This window comes from Anopheles arabiensis (assembly GCF_016920715.1).
Source record: "Anopheles arabiensis isolate DONGOLA chromosome X unlocalized genomic scaffold, AaraD3 X_pericentromeric_contig0031, whole genome shotgun sequence".
Classification (NCBI taxonomy): Eukaryota; Metazoa; Arthropoda; class Insecta; order Diptera; family Culicidae; genus Anopheles; species Anopheles arabiensis.
In genome coordinates, this window is record NW_024412109.1 from 35,001 (window position 1) to 45,000 (window position 10,000).

The following is a 10,000-nucleotide window of genomic DNA, read 5'->3' on the forward strand; positions in this document are numbered from 1 at the left end:
GTGGAGGCAGTTGCGCGACCACTCCTATCCCAAACCAACAAAGCATGGTGTATCCTAAGTGTTCGGTACAAGCACACCACGACGGGACACATTGAACGGTTCAGCGATCTCTCTGCACTAGTGGAAGAACTCCAACGTGATACGGGAGACATTGCTCTAAACCGAACGGCATCTCTGCGCGTTTACTTGACGCACCCCCAACTTGGTCAACTGTTGGACTTTTTCGTAATCACGGCGGGACACATTGAACGAGCTCTAACGGATCTCTGCACGCATGGAACATGGTGGCGGGAATCATTGCTAGAACCGAACGGCGCCTCTGCGCGATGTACAAAGCCCAACAGGAACCTCGTATCGGCTGCCGAGCCGGAGCTTGAACAACTTGGACTTTCACCTCTAATTTATATCAACTCACCACTCCCCGAGGGATCCGCAGAATTGCTTCTGGGTCCCGTATCGTTATTGCGATTCGTGTTTGCATTACACTACATTGAACTATTCCAACTTGTTTATCCGCATGGCGAACATTTGCTGCATAGAACATTTAAGTTCCACTTCGCTCTCCCCTACGTGGGTCTGAGCTTCGCTCTCAGGGAAAAAATATGCCACATTTGGTAGGGAGACCCGGTTTCATCACGCTTTGTGCCCTGCACCATATATACCCTCATAAATTTATTCATTGGATTAGATCCAAGGAACACCAGATCATGCACCACTACCCATAATAGCTCATCGAGCTTAGCGTGAATCCTTCGGGTTTCCCTAAGAAGTTCGATTGGTCTTGCAGAGTTTAAAGACAACGAAGCTTAGTTTCAAGCAATGGTTAATATACGCGTATTCAAAACCCTTAGCTGTTACAACTTTTTACTAGAAACCATCACGACGAAGTCTTTGGGTCCGTAGACCCGTGATGTACTGCTCCAGGAACGTTTTGATAGGGTGGAAGCTCAAAATCATAGGTTAAAATCATCGGCAGAGCCCACCAGACACCACTTTTGCTTCATTAGTTCGGACTATAGGCATACGACGATTTTTATCGCGGAGGGACGTATGACCCAAACGGGGGCTTAATGACCCACTGCCACTGCAAACCATGCTCCTACGACTAAATAGAGGTAAAAACTACGATTTGGTGCAATCTTCATGTTTGACCTCGTAGCAAGGTACCCTCCCTATAGTAGGCAATGAACAAATGATCATAATCCCAGGAGGGCAAAAATGGGAACCCGAAAGGAAAGCGCTGTTGGCGCGCCTAAGCTACTGGCCCGTAGAGTAAAATGGTACCCCAACAAAGTTGTCGATTGACATTCTGATTGCACTTTTCATCATCTAGGGTGCGTTCCTTACACGTTTTGAGGTGTTTTAGCGAAAAACATGTTTTGAGCCACACGAGCTCTCCGGCCCGTTCGGTGCACATTTTTGAAAAAAGCTAGGAGCTGCCCCTAGGTTCGGGGTGTCACAAAATATTGAAAAGTGGTCAAAAACCGCTATCCAGAATCGGATGTAGAATCATTAGACGAACTTAAAATTGTTCTACGACCAATGTCTGCGACGTTTAGTATTCAAGATATGGCCCGCCCTAGGTCTGACCTGGCATTTTCGTGAAAATTTAAAGCATGGCCATAGGGACGGGTAAAATAGCTATTTTGAAGCAAAAACCACCTGACTTTAAATGGCCATAACTTTTGAAAAACAAGAGCTAGGGTGCGTTCTCGACACGTTTTGAGGTGTTTTAGCGAAAAACATGTTTTGAGCCACACGAGCTCTCCGGCCCGTTCGGTGCACATTTTTGAAAAAGCTAGGAGCTGCCCCTAGGTTCGGGGTGTCACAAAATATTGAAAAGTGGTCAAAAACCGCTATCCAGAATCGGATGTAGAATCATTAGACGAACTTAAAATTGTTCTACGACCAATGTCTGCGACGTTTAGTATTCAAGATATGGCCCGCCCTAGGTCTGACCTGGCATTTTCGTGAAAATTTAAAGCATGGCCATAGGGACGGGTAAAATTGCTATTTTGAAGCAAAAACCGTCTGACTTTAAATGGCCATAACTTTTGAAAAACAAGAGCTAGGGTGCGTTCCGACACGTTTTGAGGTGTTTTAGCGAAAAACATGTTTTGAGCCACACGAGCTCTCCGGCCCGTTCGGTGCACATTTTGAAAAAGCTAGGAGCTGCCCCTAGGTTCGGGGTGTCACAAAATATTGAAAAGTGGTCAAAAAACCGCTATCCAGAATCGGATGTAGAATCATTAGACGAACTTAAAATTGTTCTACGACCAATGTCTGCGACGTTTAGTATTCAAGATATGGCCCGCCTAGGTCTGACCTGGCATTTTCGTATTTAAAGCATGCCATAGGGACGGGAAATTGCTATTTTGAAGCAAAAACCCGTCTGACTTTAAATGGCCATAACTTGAAAACAAGAGCTAGGGTGCGTTCCTACACGTTTTGAGGTGTTAGCGAAAAACATGTTTTGACCACACGAGCTCTCCGGCCCGTTCGGTGCACATTTTTGAAAAAGCTAGGGAGCTGCCCCTAGGTTCGGGGTGTCACAAAATATTGAAAAGTGGTCAAACCGCTATCCAGAATCGGATGTAGAATCATTAGACGAACTTAAAATTGTTCTACAACCCCCAGTCCGACGCCTCGTATTCGAGATATAGCACTTTGTAGGTCTGACCGAGCAATTTTGTACTGAAATGTATGGCGGACATGTTATTCATTAAACAACATTAACTTGCATCGTGCCCTACTTCATCGGCACAGCTACTATCGACTATCTATTGTTGAAATGGATTGAGTTTGACCATTTTAGCTCTTTTCTTATGCCGTGCACCAACAGTGTGTACCGATCAGGAAAGTACACTACTTACGCGTTCATGGATGTATATGTTGGTACAAGTTGCCGGTCGGAATAGCAGTGCACCAAAACTGTGTACCGATCAGGAAAGTACAAGACGGACGGCGCAGCCCGAGCGAACGCGTTAATGTTTATGTTTGTGCACACTAAAGTTACAATCCTAGGATTTGGTTATTGCGTCGCAGTGCCCGACCGTCGCGGACACCATTCTTGGACAAAAGTCCAAGTACGTAGAGTACATTCCCTAGGTATGTGCCCGTTCGTGACTTTCGTTGCGTGCTTACAGACACGCTTGGGTATGTTTACCATACAAGGTTTACTAGGAAAACCTGGGAAGGACGCTTGCCCTCCCGTCGCGGACACCATTCTTGGAAAGAAGTCCTGGTACGTAGCGTTCTTTAATGTACTTGATCAGTTTGTATTGCAATTGCTTTGTGCCATTGACTTTTGCTAATGCTCACTAAGGGGTGTTCGTTTGCGATGTGTATGATAAGCAACTGTCTATTCTAACCAGCAGTTAATCAACACTTTTCACCCAAATCATAGGAACGTAGAGTACTTTCCCTGATCGGTACACAATTTTGGTGCACCTCTAACTTCGCCAGCACTTTATCGTTACGTTTTGTGCACAACCTTGGGACATGGTGTAAGTTTCATCATTGTTATGTTTGATTCGGTTTATTATGATTGAAAAATACGCTACGTCACAAGAAATCGAACTCGAATACTTTTGCCACGTTGCGCAAAAAGCTACTGAGCAACTCCTAGCCGTTTACCGATTTATAATTTAATTTTCGTTATTAGTTTTAAAAATACGCTAAGTCCCAAAAATCTGAACTCGAATACTTTTTCTAAAAGCTACTGAGCAACTCCTAGCCGTTTACCGATTTAAAATTTAATTTTCGTTATTAGTTTTAAAAATACGCTAAGTCCCAAAATCTGAACTCGAATACTTTTTCTATGTGCCGCTAAAAGCTACTGAGCAACGCCTAGGTTGGTACATTTCTGGTACATGGAGTGTATGCGTGCAGGCGTACTGCCGTGCTGGACCGGAAAATCGCACTTGCTACTAGAACGTAGAGTAATTCCCTAGATAGGTGCTTTTGCATGCCTCTGTTCGACGTCCATGCAACTTGGAACGTGCGACACACGTAGCTAGGCTTCCCATACATATTCCCTAGGGTAGCACCAAATTGCACACTTTCAGGGGTATATTTTGGTACGGTGTACTGTGCATGGTACAAGTATCATTAGCTCGTGCAATTTATTTTGCATCAAGTTGCGATTGCTGGTGCGTCGAGATAGGAGTGTTTCGCGACTTTTGCCAAGCTTTGGTGCCATTTGGTGAATAATTAATGTTCTAGCCACAATAAACGTGCAACATAATGCCAATAACGAAAACGCCATTTTCAAGGGACTTCCAGTCAAAATGTTTGCAATCAGCGCTTTCCTGTCGAGTTCAGGATTTGGGACTGAGCGATTTTTTCACGATCAATCAAACGACCAGTTCGTGAATAAACAATTCATACAACAGTGCATCCCTTCAAAGTAGAAAAAGCCGAATGCTAGGGAGCTCCAGTCAAAAACGTTGTCATTGGCGCTTTCTTCTCGAGTTCAGGATTTGGGACTTAGCGTTTTTCACGATCCAGCCAAAAGACCAGATCGTGAAATAAACGATTAATACAACTGTACTAGTACATCCCTTCAACTGAAGCAAGCGCACCATACATGACCCGTACGCTAATCATCCAAGCACATGACACGTCAACTAAGTCAACACATAATACAACTTGGAAAACTAACGGGTAAGTAGGTCATCTCGTACACGACGACACACCGACCAAACCAGGTCAACACGTCACATGCACAAGACATCCTACTACCAAGGCCGACCACCTCGACACACGACCTGTTAACCGAACATGGTCAACACCATCATGTGCAAGGCAACCGGGCCAAACGGGTCAACTTATACAACTTGTAACGAGCATGTGTAAGCTTACTGGTGTGGTCCGCACGGTCCTCACATCAAGACAATCAAGTCGAGAACGAGGCACGCCGACAAGCTCATTAGTGTTAAGTGTCCTTCTCCATCCTATGTCAAGTCACTCGTCTGACACGGAAGAAGCCAACTCTTGTCCACTAGTATAAAGGAACGGTCTCCAGACCAGGTCAAGTCACTCGTCTGACAAGGAAGGAGCACGCACCAAGCTTCACCAGAGCACGGTACCACGGTCCCCAGACCAAGATGGTTAGTTACGCCAACGAGGAAGGGGCACGCGTTCCCTTGCTACACTCAACTTAGTACACTCATGCTCTCACAAGAGTATCCCCTGTGTCGACGTGGTCCCCAGACCAAGACGAGCTTGCGCACATCGAGGAAGGGGCACACGGACAAACCACCAAGCATGGGTCGCCTGAGAGGATCGATGCGAACGCATCTCTACAACTCGCAGCTCCCAGCCTGAAGTCCCGTCGTTTGCGGGCGGTTGATAGGTGTCGAAACTAGGTATATCCACGTTGGGCAGAGCTCAAGCCAACGGCGTTCCCAGTTACGGTACTAACACGTGCAGCGAACTCCACTCATTGCGGCCTAGGTATAGCGGGATGAGACGCCGGGCTGCAGACGCAGACTCCAACGGATCTCAGAGGGTTGTTAGGCCCGCTAGCTTCCGAACACCTAATGGGTTTGAGAAGCGCTATCAGCTCGGATTGGCTACGACCTTAGAGGCGTTCAGGCATAATCCAGCGGACGTAGCGTCATACCAAAGTCCGGTCGGACTAGTATTGAGCCAGTGGTCCGTACCTGTGGTTCCTCTCGTACTGCACAGGAATTCCGTTAAGATAGCGACTATAAGCACACACCAGTAGGGTAAAACTAACCTGTCTCACGACGGTCTAAACCCAGCTCACGTTCCCTTGAAAGGGTGAACAATCCTACGCTTGGTGAATTTTGCTTCACAATGATAGGAAGAGCCGACATCGAAGGATCAAAAGCCACGTCGCTATGAACGCTTGGCGGCCACAAGCCAGTTATCCCTGTAGTGTTCATCGAGTAGCCGTCGGGTACAGACGTATGTAAACACGCTCCGACAAAGTGTGCAAAAAGTGTGTAAAACGGCCTCGGATCGCTCTGAAACCCTCAAAATCGTGTTCAGAGCACCCAATTTACCTATAGATAGTGTTATTTGGTCGAATTTCTGTGATTTTTGCGCTTTAAAAATTCGTGTTGTTCTGTGTACATTTGCCCCCCGGTAGCACCAAATTTCCGGGTGTGGAAAAAATGCGCAAAACTGTGTGATATCAGCGCCGGAAACACTCGATTCTGGATAATTCGACGCTTCTAAAGCGTTTAAAAGTGTTTTCGAGACGTTTTGAGAAGTTTAAAGTGCATAAAAGTGTGTGTTTACATCCCCATACAATTTGTATGGGGAACTTTGAATGTGAATAACTCAGTGAAAAACGCACGGATTCGTGCCGGATGTGATTTTAAAGGTGCGCGTAGTGACGCTGAACGTGAATTTAAAAGAAACAGAACGAAAATCGGTGAAAAACGAGAAAATAAAAGTGTCGGGGTGCTACCGCCGGAGCACGTGCTTTCGGAAAAATCGAAATAAATAGCAAATCGCGAATAACTCCGCGAGTTTTGCTCGGATTCGTGTGCGGTTTTCACCGTTGTGCTTGTTTTATGCGTACAATAAGATTGCATCAAAAATTTGTGAAAATCGTGAAAAAATTTTTGACGTTTCTTGGTGACAGTTCTATAATACCCAAGGGACAAATTTTGTCCGGGGAGCAGTTCCCAAGGGGCAAAAATTTGAAAAGTCCGTTACTGCTCGAAAAGTGCTCGAGTTTACAAAAGTGCGCAGAAAATTCGGGGAAGAAGTGTAGTGCCCGCGGCAGCTCGAATCTGCTCGATTCGAGTAGTTCGAGCAACTCGAAAACTGCTCGAATTTTTCGAAAAATCCTAAAATAGGTTCAAAAGGGTCGAAAAAGCGGGCAGCGCAATTTGGACGTGAAAAAGTGCCGGAAAAATTCGGGATTGGTGCGGATCCATTCCCCACGTGAGCGACGCACCCTCTCGTAATTTTTCGCCAAACCCGCCACCCCTCTCCCCCAGCCCACCAGGGGGTCGCAAGTCGGACCATAGTGGAAAACCAGCGTGGAAGAAGGATTCTACAGCAGCGATTGAGCGGCAGAACACCAGCTAGACGGCGCTGCATACTTGGGGTCATCTCGACCCCCGGGGTCAACCGACCCCGGGGTCACATCGACCCCAGGGTTATTTAACCCACCAACCTGAAAGTCGGCAAAGATGATGGCATCATCCGGGATGTCAACGCGCGCGAGTGCGAGGTCAGTCTCTGTGGACTGCCGTAGCAGCTTGGCATCTGGCTCGAAGCTGTTTGTGACCGAGCCTCGAGTGGCGCTGCCTAGGGTCAGTGTCACAGGCAACAACAAGCCCGCCGTGGCATCCAAGGCCGCCACGGCCACACCGGAGCTCGAGTTGCTTAAGGCAACAATCCAACGACTAGAGGAGCAGAATGCAGAAATGAAGGAGCAAAATGCTCGCCTCTCCGAGCAGATAACTGGCATGTGCCAACTGCTACAAGAGGAAAAGGAGGAGGCAAAACGACGAGAGGAGAAGTTGGAGGCACAGATGGAGAAGCTCGCCGCCGCACATCAGCGCGACCGAGACGTGCTCAACTCTCTTCTGGCAGCAAAGGTTGCCGGCGGACAACCGTCAGCTAGTCCGCGCCAACCTCCGACTCCGCTGCCGCGCCGACCCTCTGCGCCGCAGCTGCAGCAACAACAACAGCAGCAGCGGAACCAGCACGAGCAGGAGCAGCCCCGCGCGTCGACGTCGCGCGCAGTCATGCCGCCGCGCAGCGAGGCATCGACAGCCGTCCGCGTAGACGTTGTGCCGGAACTCACCTTTAGTGAGGTCGTGCGGCGTAGATATCGCGGAAAAGCTACGGGTAAGCCACGCTCCCAGCAGCAGCAGCAACAGCAACAGCAGCAGCAGCAGCAGCAGCAGCAGCGTCAGCCACAGCGACAGGCGGTCGCCGGCTCGCAGCAGCAGCAGCAGGAGCGTATGCAGCAGCAACATCAGCAACATCGTAAGCGAAAGCCGAGGCCCGACATCATCGAGGTGTCTCCCAGTGAAGGCGAAACCTGGGATGGCATCTACGAGAAGGTGCGCATAGCCATTCGTCTGGACGCGGCTCACAGCGAAATGAAAGGGCATATTAAGCAGGGCCGCCGAACTCATGCCAGGCTGCTACGTATGGAGCTGAGCAAGACGGCAAACGCTCCGCTTATGCTGGAAGGCGTCCGCAAAATCATCGGCGACGCAGGCGTCAGTCGGCTTGTCACAGAAATGGGTGAGCTGCTGGTAGTCGATATCGATCCCCTTGCTACGGAGGAAGATATCATTGCTGCCCTCGATGCTAAGATTGGCGCAAGTGCTGGAGTTGTTTCTGCCAGCATTTGGGAACTACCGGATGGTTCGAAGCGAGCACGCATCCGGCTACCTGTGAAGTCGGCTCGGCAGTTGGAAGGACTTAAACTGTTCCTGTGCGACTGTGTGAGCAAGGTTCGAGCAGCCCCACCAACGCCTCCAGAGCGACAGCGCTGTTTCCGCTGTCTGGAGATGGGCCACATCGCCTCGAACTGCCGTTCCACCGCAGATAGGCAGAATCTGTGCATCCGCTGTGGGCTTACCGGACACAAAGCACGATCCTGCCAGAATGAGGCAAAGTGCGCACTGTGCGGTGGCGCTCACCACATAGGCCACAGCGAATGTGCCCGTTCGGCCCAACGATGTTCCCGGCCCTGAAAGTTCTGCAGGCGAACCTGGGCCATGGCCGTGATGCCCAGAACCTGGTGCTGCAAGCTGCCAGAGAGGAGAAAGCAGACGTGCTCATTCTCTCTGATGTTCTGCGCCCACCTGAAAACAACGGCCGGTGGGCATTCAGCAGCTGCAAGGCGGTAGCGGTGGTAGCTGTCGGTGAGCTACCAATACAGCGGGTGTGGTGCAGTGAAGCTCAGGGGTTGGTTGCAGCGCAGATCGGCGGAGTGGTTTTCATCAGCTGCTATGCTCCACCAAGCCTTAACCTCGCAGAGTTCGAGCGCTTCTTGGAAGCAATAGAACTCGAAGGCTTCTCCCACCCTCGTCGTCGTCGCCGGCGATTTTAACGCCAGACATGAGGAGTGGGGCAGCCCGAGGACTTGCGACCGCGGGGAAGAGCTGCACGGAATGGTGGAGCAGCTTGGCCTAATCGTGATTAATCAAGGTCGGGAATACACGTTTGATGGCAACGGGGTGGCTCTCCCGAGTATAGTGGATGTGGCATTCGCGAGCCCGTCGATCGCTCGCCCTGACACCTGGGTTGTTAGCACAAGCTACACCGCGTCAGACCACCGCTATGTTCTCTACACCGTGGGAGGAACACCAGCATCGCCCGAGCAACTGCAGGACCAGCAGCAGCCAGCGCAACAGTCCTCTGCGCAGCAGCAGCAGTCACTTCAGCAGCAGCAGCAGCAACAGCAGCCATCGCAACAGCAGCAGCAGCAACATCAGCGGCAACCGTCATCGCGGCAGGGTGCTTCCATAGCCAGAGGCGTGTGCGTCACGCTGGCCGTAGATGGAAGACCTCGCAGTTTTCTCCTTCCTCATTCCTCGAGGCGCTGTTCGCTGCGGACTTTGTCCAACGCGCATCGACCCAGGAGGGTATGATCGCAGCCATGTTAAGGCTTGCGACGAGACGATGCAACGGGTTACCCGAGTGCACCAAGACCCGCATCGGAACACATTTTGGTGGTCTCCCTCCTGGCTCGCCTGAGGAACAACTGCGAGGTTGCCCGTGACCGATTGCTGCAGACGGCTGATTTGGAGGAGCGCAGCATAGCAGCAGCTGAGCACAGGACAGCAAGGGCGGAGCTCAGCCGAGCAATTCGAGCTAGCAAGCGGAACTTGTTCCAGGAGCTGATCGAAATTGCAGAAGAGAATGCGTTCGGGGCAGGATATCGTGTCGTTATGTCTCGGCTCCGGGGCAGTCGGATGCCGTCCGAAGCGGACCGGGGCGTCCTCGAACGTATTGTATCCGACTCTTCCCTGAGCATCCGCCCTGCGACTGG